Source organism: Formica exsecta, unplaced genomic scaffold (genome assembly GCF_003651465.1).
Source record: "Formica exsecta isolate Colony F162 unplaced genomic scaffold, ASM365146v1 scaffold614, whole genome shotgun sequence".
NCBI classification, from domain to species: Eukaryota; Metazoa; Arthropoda; class Insecta; order Hymenoptera; family Formicidae; genus Formica; species Formica exsecta.
Genome location: NW_021853375.1, coordinates 963,537 through 985,103, shown reverse-complemented (window position 1 = coordinate 985,103; position 21,567 = coordinate 963,537). Strand labels below are relative to the sequence as shown.

Sequence of the window (21,567 nt, the reverse complement as noted above, 5' to 3'; positions counted from 1 at the left end):
TATATATATATACTTAATATTACAGAAAAATTAATCAGAAAATATATAAAAATTAATTGTAATAAAATAAAATGCGATTTCCGCAAATTCTCGGGGAATTTAATCGTTCATTCGGATAATCTTGATATTTGTCAAAAGAATGATGACACCGGAGCAAAATTAAATATATGCCATGTGTTGACTGCGACGAAATTGATAACGAATTATTTCAGACGCGCTTACATCATTTTATCGTTACTCTCATCCTACGTCGTAGGTTTAATTATAATGGTTGTAAACAATCTGTTATGTCGGTTACTTCATAAAATTTATTTGTGTTTTCATACCTTTTTCTTTCATGTATCGAAATATATGTGATGCCTTGCACGTGTGCTCTATTTTCATCCATCCTTTCGTTTTGCCCTTATAACTTGCTTAACTTCCCTTCCTCTTACGTATGAGCATGCTTTAGCAATAACACCATCTCGTTATATAATGTTTTAAAATATTTAACGGAATTTTGTTTTATTAAATTATTAATAAAATCTTAAAAAAAAAAGAGACGCAATTGCGTGATTCTCTGTAACTCGTATGTAAAAAGTTCCATAAAAATTGTAAGACAGAAAGTAAAGTAATGTACAATCATTTATCGCAAAAACGCATTTTCAATGCTTGGAACGTCCTCAGTATATTTAGCAAAAGGCAGACGAGACATACATATTCGGGCCAAAAACGGTCTCGGCGATCGCACGACGAACGGTAGCTTAACTGCGTTTGAGAGCCGCTGCGTTGCGCGTGTTTGGCATAAATTTAACAGATCGTAAAATCGCGCAGCAGACATATAAAAACGGCGATATTATTGTCCTATTCGTGCTCCCGCGAAAGAGACCGAAGGAGAGGAGGCTCGGGATCGCGCGCGCGCGCGCCCGTTCCTCTTCCGCGTTTCCAGTCAATTCTGACCGCCACCTGTGGCTTCGCGCGCGGCGTCTTTCACGGCCACCTCGAATTCCTACGCCGTCGACCGACCCGCCTTCGAAAATCGCGTGCTACAAGCACACGCACACGCGTATCGACGAATAGACGTAACATACACGGCGCCGCGTTCTCGCAGTTAGCACCTCGCGAAAAATAAACATCGCGCTGCGACGCGATAAGCGGAGCGGACGCGCGCGGTCTCCAAGGTCATCCCAAATTCCAGTTCCGGATCGACCGATAGGAAAATGGGAGAGAGAAAGAGACACATTGGACCGAAGGAGAAGAGAGAGGGGCAGTGATCGGAAATAAATCGCGAAATAATTGAGGAAATTTTCCCTTGAAATAAAATCCCTTCTTAAATATTTTTAAAAAATTCGAGAAAACTATAAGTTATTATTGTTTATTTATTTTAAGCTGTTATGTTTTATCGTTTACGTAAGACAAATTTTATTCCTCGGCTCTTCACATATAGTATATAAAAGAAGAATCGCAAAAAAAAATATCTCTCCTTTGCAATCACAGGCTCTTATAAAGTCCTACAATTATTAATTGGTATTTTACCGAAATGTTTATAAAACACTTTGGAGATAATATGACAACTCGTGATAACGTGGCTCTCTCTTTGAGATACAGAACTAATATACGCAACGCGTGTCGCGTAGCGCTTAATCGAGTAATCGCTTCGAGGAAGTTTCCCGATAGATTGCCATTCCGAAAGAGGAGCAGGGAAAGACGAGATAATTTCCCTTCGATTGGCAATATCACGTGACTCCTATTCCCGTTCTATTTGCTGGACTTTAAAATGACACGGGCAAAAGATCCCGGAAAGATTAGCTTTATCTTTCGCGCTCGCGCAAAAGTGTTATCTCGGAACCGCGTCGTGAAACGCAATTACTTTCGTCCACTGTCGATGACGATGACTACGACGTCTCAATCGATCTGACAGCGGACTAACAGATAGACACCGGCGCTGTCAGTCGAAACGCTACCAGAGCTACGTAAGACAGGGCCAACAATATCAAACCGAGTGTACCAACGACAAACCGCACGTGGTCTCTCGGTAGTATCGCACAAAATATACATATACTAGAGCGAGCGATGCGTGGAAACGGCACGCGACATATGTACGCAGAAACGATAAATATCTCAAGTACTCTTTCTCTTTGAGATACAGAACTAATATACGCAACGCGTGTCGCGTAGCGCTTAATCGAGTAATCGCTTCGAGGAAGTTTCCCGATAGATTGCCATTCCGAAAGAGGAGCAGGGAAAGACGAGATAATTTCCCTTCGATTGGCAATATCACGTGACTCCTATTCCCGTTCTATTTGCTGGACTTTAAAATGACACGGGCAAAAGATCCCGGAAAGATTAGCTTTATCTTTCGCGCTCGCGCAAAAGTGTTATCTCGGAACCGCGTCGTGAAACGCAATTACTTTCGTCCACTGTCGATGACGATGACTACGACGTCTCAATCGATCTGACAGCGGACTAACAGATAGACACCGGCGCTGTCAGTCGAAACGCTACCAGAGCTACGTAAGACAGGGCCAACAATATCAAACCGAGTGTACCAACGACAAACCGCACGTGGTCTCTCGGTGGTATCGCACAAAATATACATATACTAGCGAGCGATGCGTGGAAACGGCACGCGACATATGTACGCAGAAACGATAAATATCTCAAGTACTCTTTGCTTTCTTACCACGTCGTGACGTGAACATTATTTGAGAGAATCGTGAAAAGTAACGATGGGTCTTTTACAGAACTACGATGTACAAATACAGCGTGTATTTTTTTTTTTTAGAGAGAACTGCGTATTAACAGAGTTTTATAACTTGCGGCTTGATAACCTTAACGATGAAAGATATATATTGATATATATTCTCGCCGCGAAATATAAAACGCGCGAGGAATTCGTCGATTTTATTTCACCCGATGGTACGTAAATAAATATAGGCGCACAACAAAACAGCGTTATGTAACACGATACGAAGGCTCTCGGGCTCACTTCGCCCGTCGCATTTTTCTACCACTTCGAAAATTAGCCGAGTCGCCGAGTCGCGCTTATCGCGCGGCTGTCATCGATGGGCCCCGCGTAAACGTCGACGATATTGCACGTACGCAATTTTCGGGCACTTTACGTATGTAAACCCCCTCGGATTTCTCTGCTCTCGGCACCGGCAACGCGTCGACGCCGTCGTATTTTCCGCTGATACTTACCGCGCACCGCTTTCGCCGGCTAAAACGTCTCGCGAAATACACACATACAACAATCGAGAGAATCCTCTATCGAACACGCAGGATAGATAGGACCGTAAGGGGGCCCTTTGTCCCTTCGAACAGGCCCTTTCCCGGCCGGGAATTTTTTCGAGAAACGAAACGCACGCACTCGTTGACGCTTATATCGATTATTCGTCTCAACGTCCGCGATGTATCGGACACGTCGTGATTTAACGCGTCGCGCTAATCGCGATTCGCGCAACACGATTCCTCTTCCCTTATCGCTCCGTTCGCTCGCGCGCGCGACGAGCTATCGCCAAGCACTCACGCGAGGCGCGAGCCGAGACTGACTCGAGGCGCGACTAGCCCGTCGGTTTTATACGAGTGACTGCCTTCCCCCGGCGCGGCACACGACGCGTATGTACGCACCGAAGGAGCAGCCACCGGCCGGCTCGAACGCTACCTGGCCCTGACCGACGTCGCCTCCAATCGTTCAGGAAACGTTGCTTTAACGTTGCTTTAACGTTGCCGTCGAAAGTTCCCTTTGAATCGTCGAATCGTTCGCGAAGAAACGTCTCCGTCCCCTCTTTGCTTTTCTTTCCTTATCTCTTCTCTTCCTCTATCCTTCCTTCTCTCCTTCTCGTCGACAAACTCGCACAACCGATGAGTTCTAACGTAACAAACGCCTTCGATCGGCCGACACTTCCTATCTACCTACGCTTTTCCGGGATCTGCGAGCAATTTCGCAGAAAACATACGGCGAGTCGTGCGAAAACGCCGGCGAGCCGAGATACCGAAATGAGATTCTGTTTACACACCTTCGCGCGTCGAATGATGCGATACGCGATCTTTGAGGCGTCCAGAATAAGACGTTTTCGCCGTGAGCGCCGTGCCAATTTTACGAATATTTCTGAACGCTTTGATGTATGTTGTAACTCGGTGTGTCATATCCGGATTTGAGTGTAAATATTTCAAATATCGTGCAACGCGCATGATAATTATACATCGCTCGTTATAATTTGTTGATATTATACCGGTAGAGAAAATTAATTTGAATATAATTTATCTAAATATACTGGAGAGAGCTATGAGTATGAGTTTCCGTATGAATGCTTATTAATGTCCTTTAAATAAAATATGATTGATAATAATTCATCATAATATTATGCAAACAAATTGCATTATATATTTTATAGATACATATATATTTGTTCTTATACGAAATATATTTTAAAATACGAAATATATATATATTTTTAAATATTCTCTTTAAATTCCCATGATATTTAATATAAAAATCAAAATTTTCATAAAATATCTTTTTTATATATGTTAATATATAAAAATATGAAAAATGTATATAAAATATTTCTAAATTATTAAATTTTATTAAAACTTTATTCAACATTGTTTTATCTTTATATATGTATTTATATCATTAGTGCGGGCAACTCTGATTACAATTCTGAAAAAAGCAAAAGAGCGAACAAACAATCTTGAAGTTACGTAAGGGAATTGCGCGAAAAGGCATTCATCTAATATTCTTGTGTGGTCAGCCAGAAAAAAAAATTTTATCTGCGCTCTCGATCAATTCTCCTCTTACGCCCAAGCTATCTTACGTTCTCATGAATAAGGATATGGCCACTGTATTTTATGAGCCACTCGTTATAGAGTATCGGTATCACGTGGAATATCGATTAGCGAAACTTTCCAGCCAATATATCTTTTTATAATACATATTAATCATTACCCTTGGATGTGCATTAACTTATTAGTGCAACCAACTTTCTTACGGGGAAGCGCGTGAATATCGATATCCCATTAGCCACGAGGCATCATGTCACACGCGTCGCTAAGTGTAAATTACGCGTAAGTTAACACGGGAGACGAAACTTCGCGCGTGTCGTCCGTCGCGTGACTCACGTCCTGATGCATCTGATGCGCGAGCTCGACGACCCTGGCAATTCGTACACAATCCTATTCTCGTCCCTCGCGTTGCGCTTCGCGATTTCACGCGAGCGCATTCATTACTTCACGCGAGAGCGCGAATTTGGCAAGCATTCGCGACACATGTGATCTTGGTCAATGCCACAATAAATTCGCGTTCCTCCTCGTGAAGATCTCCGCCATCGCGGCGACTTCTTCGATTCATGAGACCCTTCCCTCCCTTCTTTCCTTTTGTATCTCTCACTCGCATCTTTCTGTTATCGTTGAATGTTTTTTTTTTTTTTAAATATTTATCTGTCTTTGTGTTAAGATGCGTCGTTTCTCAATTTGATAGAATTACAAATACTATTCACGTGTAGCAAGATATAGAAGAGAATGATAGGTCAACAGAAGCAGGCGACAGTAACGACTAAGGGTCAACGGATTCAATTGATTCCGTTCTTCCGTCGATTTGTTTACACAATCTCCCGCGCGATGTAAACGTCAAGTTACGATCGTCACTTGAAACGAACGCCACCTGACACAACAATCCGCCGTTTTATTGATATTGTTGTAGGGTTTCTATGGTCGATCGGATCGAGAAGACCGGAACAATTTCCGGCGAGAAGCTATATGCCACACTTGACCCTCCCAGGTTATCCTCGGCATTTTCTTCCGTCCATCTCTCTTATCCGATGAGCTTGCAAAGAGAGGTTTTCATGCCAGAGGAAAAATTGCTCTTGGAAAATACTTTGATTCTCTCTCTCTCTCTCTCTTTAATAAATAAAATAAAATAAACAATGAAATTTTACAAATCGTTAGCTTTTTCGCGTATAAATCATATTAATATTCAATTAATTTAATTTATAAAAAAATAGCTTCATCAAATGAAGATAATACAATCCAGATATCGCTAAAACCCACTGTATCAACTCATGCGGTAAATAATATAAACTTGAATTAAACGTTTAGCGATAGAACTGAAGCGCTTTTCAGTCGTATATTTGCAGTATGAATAAAACAAATTTATTTAATCAAACCTTAAGCTTAAGACAAATCCGTGCGACCAATATTAGAAAAAAGCTTGGCGTCACGCCTTATTACGAGAGATCCCATCACCCTCTTGCTTCACTTTCGAGGAATCGCCACGGCAAGAAATGCTCAAATCTATAACCGACACATAAAAAGAGAGAAAGAGAGAGGAAATCCTGCCATCGCCACATTCACATAAGGGTCTAACCGCCTATCCTGGACGCCACTCGTAAGATAACGCACGTCAGAGCTTTCCAAAGATGCGACGTTTGCTCGCAGAAAATCATCTCGACCTATAACGGTAAAAACAACAATATATAGAGAAAGAGAGAGAGAGAGAGAGCAATAATAGCTCTAGAATCTGTTGGAGCATCTCGGTTTGTGTATATTTGCGAGTGAGAAATGATTTAGTGACACATTAAAGAGAGAGAGAGAGAGAGAGAGAGAGCGGTACCGGCGTCGAATTTCCCAAATTCAGCGCACCAAATGACAAGCACGAGAGGGAAACGCTCGGCTTTGCGACGCGCGTTGAAATACTCCGAAGGGAGTACGTGTACTACAGTTAAATACATATTTGAACGCGTCATAATTACATCGTTCTGGGAGTTCGCGTTCTCGCGAACGGTTCCCGCTCCAGTATACAAGCGCATTTATTACGCGCGTTATGAAAAAAAAGTATCTCCATGTTTCCACGCGAAATAATACGCTAGCCATGTCTTTTTTTTACTAATGTGTTAGTGTCAATTAAAAGACAAAAAGTATTTTTCGCTTTACTTCTAGATTAGAAGAGTTATGAAGGACCGATGTTAATTTTCACATTGTATACTTATATCAGGGAAACGCTATCAATTATTTATCTTTCAAGGACGAATAAAGGCAAGACCCATTCGCAGATTTTTCTCTTAATAGGGACTGTTATATCTTTAAAAAGTACCTCGCGAACTTTCTTTCGTATCCCAATTTCATCCTGGGTGGTTTACTTACGTCATGATTCACGGCATATTGCAATACTATCGCAAACTCCGGCGTCTGTGGATATTCGCGCGAGCGCTAGCGCGCATAATGCAACTCCGGAGCGTATTACGCGACGAAACGTAACACGTTACACGATACGAGCGCGTCGACGTGATATTACTATGAGAGGCAGGCGAGACTCGTATTTCGCCGAGTACCCACGTCGAGTCCGGACTAATGAACGTACTGTCTCGAAATCCTACGGAACAACGGCTTACAGATTTTCCGCCACGTCGCGCCCAATTCTAATATTTCGGAAAATCTTTACCGAAAAAGAAACAATAAATATATATACCTATATTTGTTATAATTTTTATTATAAAATTTTTCCGATACGACTAGAATTTGCTAGCGAAAGCTATAACCAAGCCAAAAGATATTAAAGACATTTTCTCGTAATAAGCCTGTACCTTTCAGCTGCATTCTGTACTTTGCTACAATCCTCCTTTCTCCTCCATCCGAAAGGTTGAATATTTTATTCTACGTGTAGAAAATGTACGCGAAAGCGCAGCAGCTAAAAGGAACAGGCTCAATAATCTCCGATCTTTACTCGATTTATTCGTCAAAAGCACGTGCGCTCGGTACGCTATGCATTTCGACGGTGCGATTCGTATTCATCCGAGAAACACGTTTTTCTCAGCCAATACGTCCGATCTCGACGCGTAGTTCCACGTGGAAGTGCGGCGTAGCACGTCGTAATGTAAAAGGAGGCCAACCTACGCCGCGCTCTAGAGAATAAATAACCACCTACTATCGATCCGAATCGTGACTCAGGACGAATCTCCGTCCGCGTGAAGCAATCGACTTCTATATCGAGTGTCCCGACGGTGCCGAATGTTTTTCGCTAATGATAGACTCCTATCGTGGAACACGATGGAGAAGCGAACGTTTCCCAAAACGTATTATTTTCGAGTCTGACCGAGCCTTTATTTGTATACGCTTAATTAACATATACACGGAGGCGGAGAGAGAAACGTACGTGCTACATCGTAACGTGTGTCACGCTTGACATATTCTCGAGGTTATCGCACCCGCAAGTGACGTAAATCCTTTGGAAGGTATATAAATCGCTCATGTATCTCTAAGATACTTCAAATTTACACGTTTTATATTCACAGTTTCACGGTAATATATTGACTTATTCAGAAATATATCCGTCCCCGTTTTCCGACGAGAAAAAAAAAGCTATGTCGATATTTTAGTCAACGAATAAATATTAGCTCGTTGTTCGAAATCAGGAACTGTCATCTGCCGTTAATTTTGTCAGCTTGTCACATGTGTGATATTTTATTATTTGTCATATTCTGTCACTCGAATAATTAAATTCCGTTTTAAATAATATCTACGTAATATCTACCGCGGACACAACGTCTGTTATATATAAATAGAAAAATTCAAACTAAATATAAAGAGTCTTTCAAAATACTATTCGAAATAACTAATGGAACGATTTGATTTCCGATTTAGGGTAAGCGAAAAGTCGATAAATATGCGAATGTATTATCCGTGCAATATATCCGATAAACCAGATGATTCGCACATGGACGCGAAAGCACGCGAAGAGTGATTCACGATACAATATAGAGTTTACAGGGATGCGCAATTTATGATAATCTGCTATCAATCCAAATGCACCGGGTCTACTCTTGCTAAGTCTCGCTAAGTCTTGCGTACTATCCGAGCGAAGAACGAGAGGATCAGAGAGAGAAATATTCACAGTTTCACGGTAATATATTGACTTATTCAGAAATATATCCGTCCCCGTTTTCCGACGAGAAAAAAAAGCTATGTCGATATTTTAGTCAACGAATAAATATTAGCTCGTTGTTCGAAATCAGGAACTGTCATCTGCCGTTAATTTTGTCAGCTTGTCACATGTGTGATATTTTATTATTTGTCATATTCTGTCACTCGAATAATTAAATTCCGTTTTAAATAATATCTACGTAATATCTACCGCGGACACAACGTCTGTTATATATAAATAGAAAAATTCAAACTAAATATAAAGAGTCTTTCAAAATACTATTCGAAATAACTAATGGAACGATTTGATTTCCGATTTAGGGTAAGCGAAAAGTCGATAAATATGCGAATGTATTATCCGTGCAATATATCCGATAAACCAGATGATTCGCACATGGACGCGAAAGCACGCGAAGAGTGATTCACGATACAATATAGAGTTTACAGGGATGCGCAATTTATGATAATCTGCTATCAATCCAAATGCACCGGGTCTACTAAACTTACGAGAGCAACTCGACTCGGTTCCCGGATACTCTTGCTAAGCCTCGCTAAGTCTTGCGTACTATCCGAGCGAAGAACGAGAGGATCAGAGAGAGAAAGAGGGAGACAGATGGGATCAACACGAGGAAACAAGATCCCAAACTGAATTCTAACATCGATTCTAAGTCATCGTACTTCCTGGAAACTCCGGCTGCTTCTCCGTGTATACAAGACACTTCAAAGAGAGAGATACTATACTTTTCCCGAGTAAAATTTTAAATCACGGCAGTAACAAACGTCAAATAAACGGTTAATTGAGAACTAATTGATCCGCGCTATGCAATTTACGTATCGCGATTATATAGGTACGTTGATTAGAATGCGCTTGTTTATGAACTCATGCGCGATTCCGCTCACAACAAAGGTTGCAGATACGGTTCGCGAGCCTTGATCGCGTCATGCGGAACGAGTTCTAATCCAGTAACATTTTGTAATTTAATCTCGATCCCTCGCGCGGTTACCGCGAATTCCCAAGGATAACTTTATAGCGTAACCGGCAAATCGTTGTAATTTATCTTGGGACAACCTGCAATTATATTTCCATTGCGTAAAACTGTCGTTCCCCGATTAATCGTGCAAAAAACTGCCAATTTATTAATACCTACCGTAATTATCTGTCCGAGCGGGCAATCAATTGCATAGCGACGTCAAGATATATAAATTAAATTATAATATTTTTAAAAAAATATACCCTTACAATCATTTAGCGCGAAAAGAGAAAGGACAATGCATTCGATGATTCATAACGTGTATTTTTAGTTCTCCCCGAATTGTGTACAAGAAATCGTGCCGGGCCATTCGGGATTTTGACCGCAAAAGTTTGCATTTCGCTTACGCAACATACGCGCGTATATAGATACACTCGCGCGCGCGTTGGAAATGCAAAGCCGCTGTTGGTGATGCTCGGCCGTAGAAATGGCCCATGTGCGGTTGCATCGTGATGCAAAGGACACTCGCGAATACGGGTTGATTTACAAAGCCGAAGCCAGATAGTGCGTTGAGAGGGCAGTATCTCACTTTGCAATTTCTAAAACCGCAACACGGCGCTGCCCTCTCTCTCCCTCTCTCTCCCTCTTCCTTTTACTCTCTGCAGCTTTAAGCCAGATTATTTAGGCGAGTGATTGAGAGTGAGTGAAACCGCGATATCATCGATTGCTGCCGGCGTTGTATCTTGCCCACATAATGTTCCGAAACTATTCTCGCACATGAAACACACACGAAACATTCTTTTGTCCCTCATTCATTCATCCGGCGAGAACGGCGTCACGCGAGATGACGAAAGGCTTTTTTAGCGCGCGGTAGACGTCGCAGACTTGGCAAAAACGTTCTCCATTTTAACGTTCAGAATATTATTTTCGATTTAATGTTCTTCTCCCTCCCCCCTATATGGAGGGAAAGGAACGTCATCTATTATATTCGCAAACCCACACAGTTATAGTTACCGCGTTTGATACGAATCTCTGTATCCGGCTTTCGACAGTATAATATAAAAAACTGGATTTAAAGCTAAATGTATCATGCAATATCGCCCCAATAAAACGTTGTATTTGTCAACCAAATAAAAATGTTGTCGCGATATACATATTAGGACTATTCAGGGATTAGAAAAATATATCGGTCAATATATATATATATGATTAACGCTTATGAGTTCGAGAAATGCATGATGATTAATTTTTATCGTATTAAAATAGCCGAGTAATTTAATAACATTCGAAAATAATTAAGATGTATGTTAATATGCAAATATAAAGATATATAGTATGCCTCTGATTTCAATCAAATCAACAAGAGTTTTGTAAGCTGAAAACACGGATGAAATACGAGATTCTTTGTTTATTTTTCATATTATTACGTATATTTTTTATTTAAGTCTCGGCTTGCATTTCCCATTAAAATACATTTATGTTTGCGTATCACGAATATTATCGTAATATTTTATTCATATATATTTCGATTCGTTAAAAATTCTTTCTATGTTATTCGTATTAAAACATTTTATAAAATTACGTGACACGCATTGATTTATTTAAAGCAGAATATCATCGTTTTAATAAAATTTCCTAACACAGTGTAATGCATTTCTTGGTGATGTCAACCGAAAACTTCGTAAAACGGATTACGAAGAAGCGAGGCTATTTCTTGAGGGGGTACACAAAACAATTGTAATAAACGTTACCCTCCGCGCGAGCGTGGAATATTTTCTTGGTCTAGAACTTACTGTTTCCAAGCCAAATTTATCTGAGCATCCTGTTCCAATGAAACCAAGAGAAGGATTACGCCGCGAATGTATCTGACAGACGTATGAATATACGCGCGAGTAACGGCATAAAATAGATTATGAAAATGAACAATGTAAATCGCTCTTACGATTCAAAAAGAAATATACGGAAAGAAGCAGGAAAAAAAATAAAAATTAGATAAAGACTTAATTAATCCCGGACAAAAGTAGTCAGCATAGACGGGCGTCGCGATAGAATTCGTAGTCGCTAGAATTCAGTTGCGGCGGATCGATAAGCAAGCCAACGTGAAATTCGCTTTGACGTCCGTGGAATATCGAACGAGAGACGTGAGGATGGGCTAAAAACGAACGCTATTAGCTAAATACTCGCCCGATACGAGAAAGCCCCGAGCAAAGACTCCGTGGAAACACGCGTCCGTTTAAACGTCGAAAGACGACACACGTCGAGATGTGTCTTAGGACAAGAAAGTCGTCGAGCAGTCGAGCGTTCTCCTTCTTTTGCATTCCATCGGTGAGCACCACGTACACGTAGAACTCATTGATTCTCGCGGTACGTGACACAGGCGATCGACCATGAGCATTCGCCGAATCTCCGTGCAAGAGTCGGGAGGATCCCGGAGATCCCGGGATCCACGCGCGGTAGTAGAGTAGAGAAAACGGGAATGGGAGTTCTGTATCGCGCTCGCGCGCGCACTTTCCTTCGCTCCACATACAGTAAAAACTTCCGAGTGGATTGTCTTGTTTTCCGGATCAGTGAGAGACCCGGGCTCTCTTTCTCCGGCACGTATAACGTATTGCTCTCTCGATTCGTCGACACGGACGTCACCGTGACGAAGAACAGTGACACGAAAGAGCGTTACCTTGTCGGTGACGAATCGGTTACGCGTAGTAAATCCACCGGCGCTGACCGGATTTATTCGCGCGAGCGCAAAAAAACTCGGCTCTCAATCGACACGGCCGAGAAATGCAGATGTTTACTTTATATAATAACGCTCTATGTGCACACAATAATTTGCCTCACTCGGCTGTATTGTTAACATCGTGCATGTGAACACATCGAGACATTTAATTCGTTGAAACATTATTGCAAAATTTACATCGCAACATATTCAAAGAATTCGAAATAATCTCGAACAATGTTAATTCGACGTTAATTAATAATCAAAAGGAAATATATATGATAGTGTGATGTATGTAACGTATTTCAAAATATTTATTCATCGAGGGGCATATAATAAAGTATAAATATATACTTTGTACATCATATTAAAAAAAAAATTATCTTTGATGAACATCCGTTAAACATCAAAGTGTCGTCAATTAAAAAATCCCATATGTAAAACGAAATGTATTATTATATAATCTCTTTGTGATTATCGTATGAAAATTTTAATTATGTAAAGTGTATACTGCAATCTAGATGCACATTCATCATCCGTGCCGTTAGATCCGCAAAAAGGGTCGAGAAATTGCCGTTGAAATGTTTAGGAACGCGTATGCGTATATTCACCTTTACGTCCCTCATGCGCGTTCATGGCCATCTTTAACCCATTTGCATTCATAAACGCGCATAATGGACTAGCTGCTATCACGCAAGCATATTGCTGCCCGTCACGTTCCACTCGAGAGCGTTAAGCTATCAGGGGAAATGGCAAAAAATGCATATTGTTGAATTCCGCGAGCAAGAAATCCGTGTGTGCATTTCATTAAGTGATCCTTTTTTGCATGGATAATATTAATCTCCATTTCTAACATGATACTGATAGAGATATATGCAAAAATCTGTAACTACATCAACTGAAATATTATTGCAATATGAATAATTGCATAAAACAAATATGTTATATATATGCATTGTCCTTTTTCTCTTATAACTTTTAAACTAAAATATTCAAGATGTCCTAAATTTCGTTTAATGAATTTAGAATCTTCATTTTTCTTTAATGTCATTTCAACTTTAACATCTCGCAATCTAAATCTCGAATTGAACTGTTATAATATATTTAAAATTGAATTTTATTTTCGTAAAAACGTGTCTATTATATATAATCAAAAAGAAAAGTCATGCAAAACATTTTGAAAAATTTATCATATACATCGAGCGACACACATCGTCGCGTTTCCACCCGGCAGTTTTCCCGACACGTGTGGGCAAAACGAAATTGAACGGGGGACGAAACGGGGCGAAATGTCGGAGCGCAAAGGGGCGAATTGCGTGTCGTGTGTTGCGAAATTCTCGTCTCGTTTACGACGCGGCTCGTTTATACAGGCAGCGGCCCCGTCGGAGGTACCGCGAATTGGCAGTCGCATTGGAAGCGCGACGGAACGCTCGTAACAGGGCGTGAAAGCACGGGGAGGCACGCAAAGTGCACGCTCGGAACGGCTTAACAAGCGCGGCAACTTCGGCAATGGACCGCGTCCAAAGTGCTCGGGCACGGGCTATTCGTCACTCGTCCTTCTGGTTGCTCCCATTTTCCCCGGACCGAGAGCGATTGCGTACCACGGTTAGACGAGATGCGAGGAGCTATCGGCTGTTCCGGACCGAGCGGTCGCCTTCTTTTTTAGTCAACAATAGCGATAGCCGGCCCCGCCGGCCGAAGAAGCCATTACTTTTCTTGCGAGCTCGAGTCTCTCCATTTCTAAGATTAACAGCCGCGCTTTACCGATGGGATACATTAAATCTATGTCGCTAGGAATATCCGTCTGTCAAACTACATCGATTAATGTTCTATCTGGAGTAATGGTGTTAACGTGGTAACGCGCGTTGCGTGATAGTCTTAAAATAACTACAAGTGGCTAACAAAATCGTATCTTGATTACGCGTAAAATGATTACACAATTATATCAATATCGAGTAAATTTTCAGATGATTAATCAAATATAAAAGAATAATTTGATTTTTAGTATATACTCAATCTATTAATCACGTTAAACGCGAGAAACTGAATTAATTCGTAGGAGAATTTTATTTAAATAACAATATTGTTAAAAAAAAATTGTGAAAACTTGTCGCACATTTTTTTGAGCAATCCTTAATTTCCCGATTATAACGAGCTTTTAATATCCTTTCAACTTAGGTCACATGTGCCGTTTTAGAGTGTATCTAATGACGCAAACGACCAAGTGGTTACATTTTACAACGCGGCGGAGATCGTTAGAAACGCGGTCGAATGACTCTCGAGAACGATTTCGAGCGTTCGCGGGTAACAATAAATTTAACCCTCGAATGGGGTAATGGCGAGGGTACACTCCCCTTGCGAACAAACCTATTGTCGGGTGGGTTTCCTAGGTGTACCGACCAAGTGTACTCTCTCAGACGGGTAAAGAAAGGGTAAAGGGTAAAGAAAGGCGTACGCGTATATCCCGTTATTTACGACTTACGTATAATCGCTGGCAGCCAAGTCCGACGTAGAAGGATTCTTTCGCGGAGCGAAAGGAATCTGAAATATTTACGTATCCTGCGTACACACGAGGTGGCCCGACAGATAAGGACGTTTGCTCGCGAAACACTTGCACGACATCGACAAATAACGCTCGCTGCATGCACGCATAAGATGAATCTCGCTGCTGCTCATCGCGGTTGCCGGGCCCTTACTTTCCAGAGGATCGCGAGTCACTACCGCCATGGTGCAGATTTATTTAGCAATAATAAAGATAACCGGCGGACTTTAATAGCCGCGTAAAAGTTTCTCTCCTTCCGTCTTCGGCCGTCTCGGATATGCATATCGCGATGCGACACTAAATATACCAGTTGCTCTTTCCTTCCCACCTCCCATTCCCGTGGTCATCGTTACATTGTATACCACCGTTAATTAATTGCACATAATTAGTTTGCGTTAATCAATAGACCATTTTTAATACGGATAAATGCCCGTGGGTATGCAAACGTATGTTATCCGCGTCCAATATATATATATATATATATATTTATATGTGTATATATGTAGATTTGCACGATGAAACGTAATATTTCGAAGTCAAAGTGGAGCACGCGCGCTGCGCTCTGGCGAATGAAGTAACGAGAATAGATGATTATTGTTTAGGAAGTTATATGGAAATAGAGGAAATTACAACGCTACGGGCGAAATGAAATTGTAATTGTCGCCAGTATATACGGAAGAGTTTATATAAGAGTTGTAGAGGATTCCACGATAAATTTAGAATCGACAAAACAATATAAAGACAATGATTGTAATCCCAGTTTTAATCGGAGACATCGTTTTTCCAAAGAAACGGATAGAATCGATTGACCGTGAATGCTTGGTGCTTCATGGTGCCGTACATATTTCTCATCGAGATCTAGGAACCAGGTTAGCGAGTACGGTCCCCGGGTCATAGAAATAGGATCAGGTCGAATGGGTGCTCTTAGTGATTACATTTGCAAGTCAAACGAGGTAGTCGACAAGATGGTGGAAATATATATACATATATATATATATATATATATATATATATATATATATACACACACACACATATATTCGCACAACGTATACGTACACATATATGTATATATATAAAATAATGGATAGAAGTAAGGATTCTCCATGATCGAGAAACGCCGGGGGAAGAGAGAAATCTCGACGGAGTTTACCTGATTCGAAAAGTCTCGAAACGCGGTGAGGAGGTGGAGAGCGTTGCGAAAAATGGAGAGATCGATGGTAGAACGGCGGGTCGTCATTTTGCGTGAGAAGGGTGTAATGGAGTATGGAAAAACGGAGGCAGCCGTCGAAGAGAATGTGTCGTTGCCCTCGAGATCCACGAGAAAAAGGGGAAACAGGAAGAAGGGAGGAAGGACGGGGGTGAGTGGATGGAGATCGAGAGAAAAGTATCGGAGAGAGGAGGAGACGAAGAAGAGAGAGAGAGAGAGAGAGAGAGACACACGCGGAGACGCGAAGAGAAAAAGAGGCAGAACCGGCGGAACGGCTCGGCAGGTTTATCCCGGACCAGCTTCATTTTCAGCCCTCGTCTGAATATAAAAGACAATTTAATTATAGGGGGATTTTCAAAGGCGGGTCGCGCGCATTTTCTCGCTCGTCTCTCTGTCTCTCTTTACGCCTCTTTCTCTTTCCTCTCTCCATTTTCCGGCATCTCCGTCCGCTCCTCCGTTCTATCTGTCGACGACATGAAAGTCTTAGAAGCGCGACGTAAGAAAACTCGATATATGTACATCGCTACATACCATCGTATCTGCAGAGACCTACGTGGACATCGTTAGACGATATAAGCTGATCATGTAGAATTTATGTGAGGCGGAGGTCACGTTAAATCATGAAAGGATGAAGTGAATTATAGGCGAACCAGGTTTGAAAGGAAACATGACCTGCTATGCAACCGGGCTTGTAAATTAAGTGTGAAGATAAATCGAGATAAGTGCATAGCTGTAACACAAAATGGCATCATGTTCGTCCGGTATAAAGCGGTATAATCCTACGTCTTATTAGAACGCAAGAGCGCCTGGCGAAAAGCACCCTCGCGGACTAAAATAAAATGCCCTTCAACTGTCGCTCGCGCGCGACCCATCTTTGTGCACGATACGTGTAACACGCTTTGCTAAACCTTTGTTAAACCTTTTGAAATAACGTATTACAGCATCCACGTGTCCTCAGTAACGCGAATAATTGTCGCTCGCCGACCTTGCGTCAGAAACATTTCGCCCTTTGTAAAACGGTTGCTTTCGCCCTAACGCGTTTAAACGCGTTTTTATTAAATTGAGGTCTGACTACAATTATTGCAAAGTGACAACACAGGTAACATTCTGGACATTTTTCCGAAAAAAATTTCTTGACAAATTTGAAATCGACTTTTGTATAATCTATCCCAAATTCAACGAAGAGTGAAACTAATGAAAATATTATCTCACGGTTCAGACACTTTGTATATGGAATAATGTAGATGTAAAAATTGTTACGAATGTATAAACGAGTTTGCTTTTGCGTTAACCAAAATAATACAGTAATTACACATGATAAAGAGAGTAACACGTTTTATTAAAAATACATCAACGTTGCCCTTCTACTGCATTCGCTGTGATTCTTTGTGATACGTCATTTGATAACAGTGACCAGAATTAATTAAAAATAGCATGTTTTGTGACATACCTCTCTTTTAACGAAGAATACGTTCGCGTGGTAAAGCGTGCACGGCGTTGAAAATCAGCGACGCGATGTATATGCGAAATGAGTTTCCGTAATGTGTAATCAAGCTAGCGGCATACGAATCGCACAATTTCGCAAAAGCTAATTAATTTCACATAATGTCATCTTTAGCGTAGTTAAATGGCGCGTGCATTCATCGAAGTATGCGTTTCAATATCATATTAATTCGAGCGGTTACAATTACTCTAATTTACTAATAAAGGGCAATTGTCGCGATTCCGATAAACGTAGAAATTATTACTATGACACTATATCATGCATAAATCATCTGATTTTATTGATTTAAGTATTTTGCTACAGAAGAGTATATGGTAAGCATCTCTAGCCGAAGTAGAGGACATCCGGTTCGGAATTAATATCCCGTCTCGCGGCCAAACATGGATAAAACGAGAAGCAAATAAACAAACAAACGCACGGATAGGACACGAAATGTAATTTTACTTAATTAATAGGAAACCGAGCACGCGCGAGTCTTCGAACCGGCCGGTGTTTTGGGATACAGCGGAAATATCACGGCGTCGACCGCTCTCTCGCTCGCACGCTCACGATCATGGCTATTTAAATAGACATAATCAACTTTCGCAAATGCAATTAATTTCAGCTGCGGGCATGCATAAAACCAGGCGACCACAGGCCCCGCCGGCATAACCCGGAAATTGTAATAATTTCCGAATATTTCGCGATTTGCAAACATTATACGGCGAATGCAGCGGATTTGCACAGCAATTGATAAAATCTCAATTTTGGACATCCATTCTTCGAACGAGCTATGGAAAAATTATATGTAAAAAAAAATATCGGTCAAATGTGTATACATATATATTTCTAAAATTAAAACTAAACTACTTTTAACTGAACTAAAATTTCTGAGAATATAACCCTATATAAGTATAATGATATATATATCCTATATAATCTTCCACAATATATATATATATATATATTTTTTTTTTCTTTTATATATATGTATATTCTTCTTTTTTTCTTATTCGCCCATGACCGCGGTAATACCTTTCGCGGTAACCAGCATCAGATCGTCTTGAATCGCATTACGACGTATCACACTGTACCGGTCCCTTTGCGTATCAAATGAAAATGGTCGACGATAAATTCAGTTGTCGCGCGGTCGTTAATGCCACTTTCTCGTTGCGCCGAGCATCTCATTAACGGAAGAGCCTTGGGCGCTATCTTCGTAGTCGACCGCCCTCCGTTTCTATCGCATAAACACTGCCCTTACGTCTTTCAAAAGCTTGCACAGTTGTGCACATGATTCTGACATTAATATAGATCAGTCGCTGTTCCTTTCTCTTTTCTCTCTCTCTCTCTCTCTCTCTCTCTCTCACTTTTGCAATCATAATTAAATTCCACATATGTGAGCATATCTAGCAAAGTGGTTGCTAAGCTAAACATGGAAATAATCTGTCGCTAATTTTAATACACGCGATGATTGATTATAAAATATCTTACAAGCATTGCAAAGCGATTAATATTTTATCGCGGCTGTTTTTTTTTCTAATATTACAATCGGATTAGCAAATGATTTAAATTTCATTACGTCTTATACTTATAATCTTATACTTGCGTGGCCTCGCCAATTAACTTTTAGCAAAATCACTTATTCAGCAGTGCGACAACTTATTCCAAATGCATAATATACATAATATACGTATCGATAAGCAGATTGACGCCGATAATCGATTGTCCGAAGCGTGAATGGACTAGAGATGAATCGGCGGTGTTTTTTCTTTCTCTATCTCTCGTTCCTCTATCTCTCTCCCTCGCTCATTCCTCTCGAATAGCTTACCGCGGAGCATATGGGAATAATTTATTGACTGCGCGGGCCGCGCGTCGGGAACAATACGCGGTACCCGCCATCGAAGACGGGTGGTGCGGGCGGACGTGCGGCTCTATAATCCGCAATTTTATCCGGCGCTTTAACCGCGACCCGTGGTTAACAAAGACGACGCGCGAGCGTGCGAGGTATGTATGTAAGCGCGACGGATCTCGCGCGTTGCTATTCTTCCGCGTCTGATAGATGCTCGTAGCGGAGTCAAAGCCTTCTCGCGCCCGAGCCCTTTATTCATGACCCTCGCTATTTTAGTTCCTCCTACCCTCCGCGTGGCTCTCGCGCCCATCTCGGAAACCGGATGCTGCTGCTGCTGTTGGCGGGTAAGAGGTCGGCGCCATTTATACCCTCGTGGAAAATCCAGGCGAAATCTCGTGCTTTAAATGCCGACGGGCCTCGCAGAATATCCGGGGACTGACCTGTGTTTTCGAGCCATAGTGCGGGCGTTATCGGCGAAACAATGGGCATTATTAAATATTCGGCATGGATGGTATGTCGAGAACGAGGGTGCAGGAAATATTAAAGGATAGGTGAGAGAGAAATGGAACGGAGCAAAATGAGAGAGAGAGAGAGATAGAGAAGGAGAGAGAGAGAGAGAGAGAGAGAGAGAGAGAGAGAGAGAGCAATGTCATTTACATATAAATTGCCCGCCTAAAATCATACTCACATTTAATTTCCCGCTACCAGGCCGCTCTTCGCGAACTACCTCTACCTCTACCGTTTAAATTGGCGTAACATATCTGTCCGACCTGATCGCGCTTAAATCACGGTGGTTTATGCCGTGGCTAAATGACCGAGCGTAAGCGTTTAACTATTCAAATGAAAATTCACGCGAACGTATGCGAAAACTCGCGGCGGTGAGCGGAATCAAGGGAAACGAGAAATGTGTTTTCGCGATGGGGCGAAGGATCATGAGAAAGATTGAGAGAGAGAAAGGCCGAAACTCATTTCGTTTCAACACTAATCCCTCTTGACCACAATGGGAGCATCATTTGAGATTTTCTTGCGATAGTAGATGTGATATAGTATCGCAAATCTCAAATCATAAATTATACAGTCACAGTCATTAATCTGTGAATATTTATATATTTATAATTGGAAAAATTTTCGACGGAGAATAATAATTCAAGAGATGAATCGATTGTTCACATGTAAAATAATTTTAATGTTTAAGAATAAACATTTATATTAGTACGAGATATCGCAGTTACAATTAATTTATCTCCGGAAGAGAGAGAAAATAGATTATAGATTATAGATTAATTTATTCGATAAATATTATTAATACTAAAGTTTTCCGACATTTTCAATTACTCTACTTGATCTTATAAATACATATATTTTATACATGCTATGCACATATACTATGTACATACAAATAGAAAATTAAAAAATAAAAGAGAGAAAGATAAACGCGATTCAAATGTCGAAAGGTAAAGCCGTCCTTTGCGGTAAAATTACGTCGTCCTGCGATGTTATTTACACGATAAACGATTAAATGTCCTCGTAAACATACCCTACGTTCGAGTTCGTGCAAACCCGAGACTCGACAATGCGAGGAAATTCGAAAAAAAGTCGCACAGAGATCTTTCTAGCCGCCAGTGAATTATTATTCATATTCGAGAATCTCCGGCAAAGCCCGCGATGTAAATTCAACAAAGTAAAAGACACCCACACCGATGGCTCTGTTATTACGTTGTTGGAAACTTCTTTTTACTCTTTTGCCGCAAACCGCAATGAGAAAAAGATACATTTCAATCGAAATATTAATTCATATGTATTTATAAAAGTCTCGGAAGGAAAAAAATATTATAGTACTCCGATGATATTATAAATGTTATTTATTACAATTAGCCCTGCAATTTTATATGTCTACGCTC

At 40.9% G+C, this 21,567-nt stretch overlaps 1 protein-coding gene across 4 annotated transcripts in view; it reads right to left on the bottom strand.

The window, feature by feature from the left end:
* LOC115242668 (cysteine-rich motor neuron 1 protein-like) overlaps positions 1–21,567 on the bottom strand; it is a 241,393-nt gene that overhangs the window by 203,135 nt on the left and 16,691 nt on the right. For 2 of the 4 annotated variants that reach the window (XM_029819132.1, XM_029819134.1), the window contains exon 1: positions 3,181–3,248. The exons of 1 other annotated variant lie outside the window; for it this stretch is intronic. The gene's annotated coding sequence lies outside the window, so the exon portion shown is untranslated. Of the gene's footprint in view, positions 1–3,180; positions 3,249–21,567 lie in introns of those variants that run through there. One more of the 4 variants, XM_029819135.1, reaches the window with a different exon arrangement.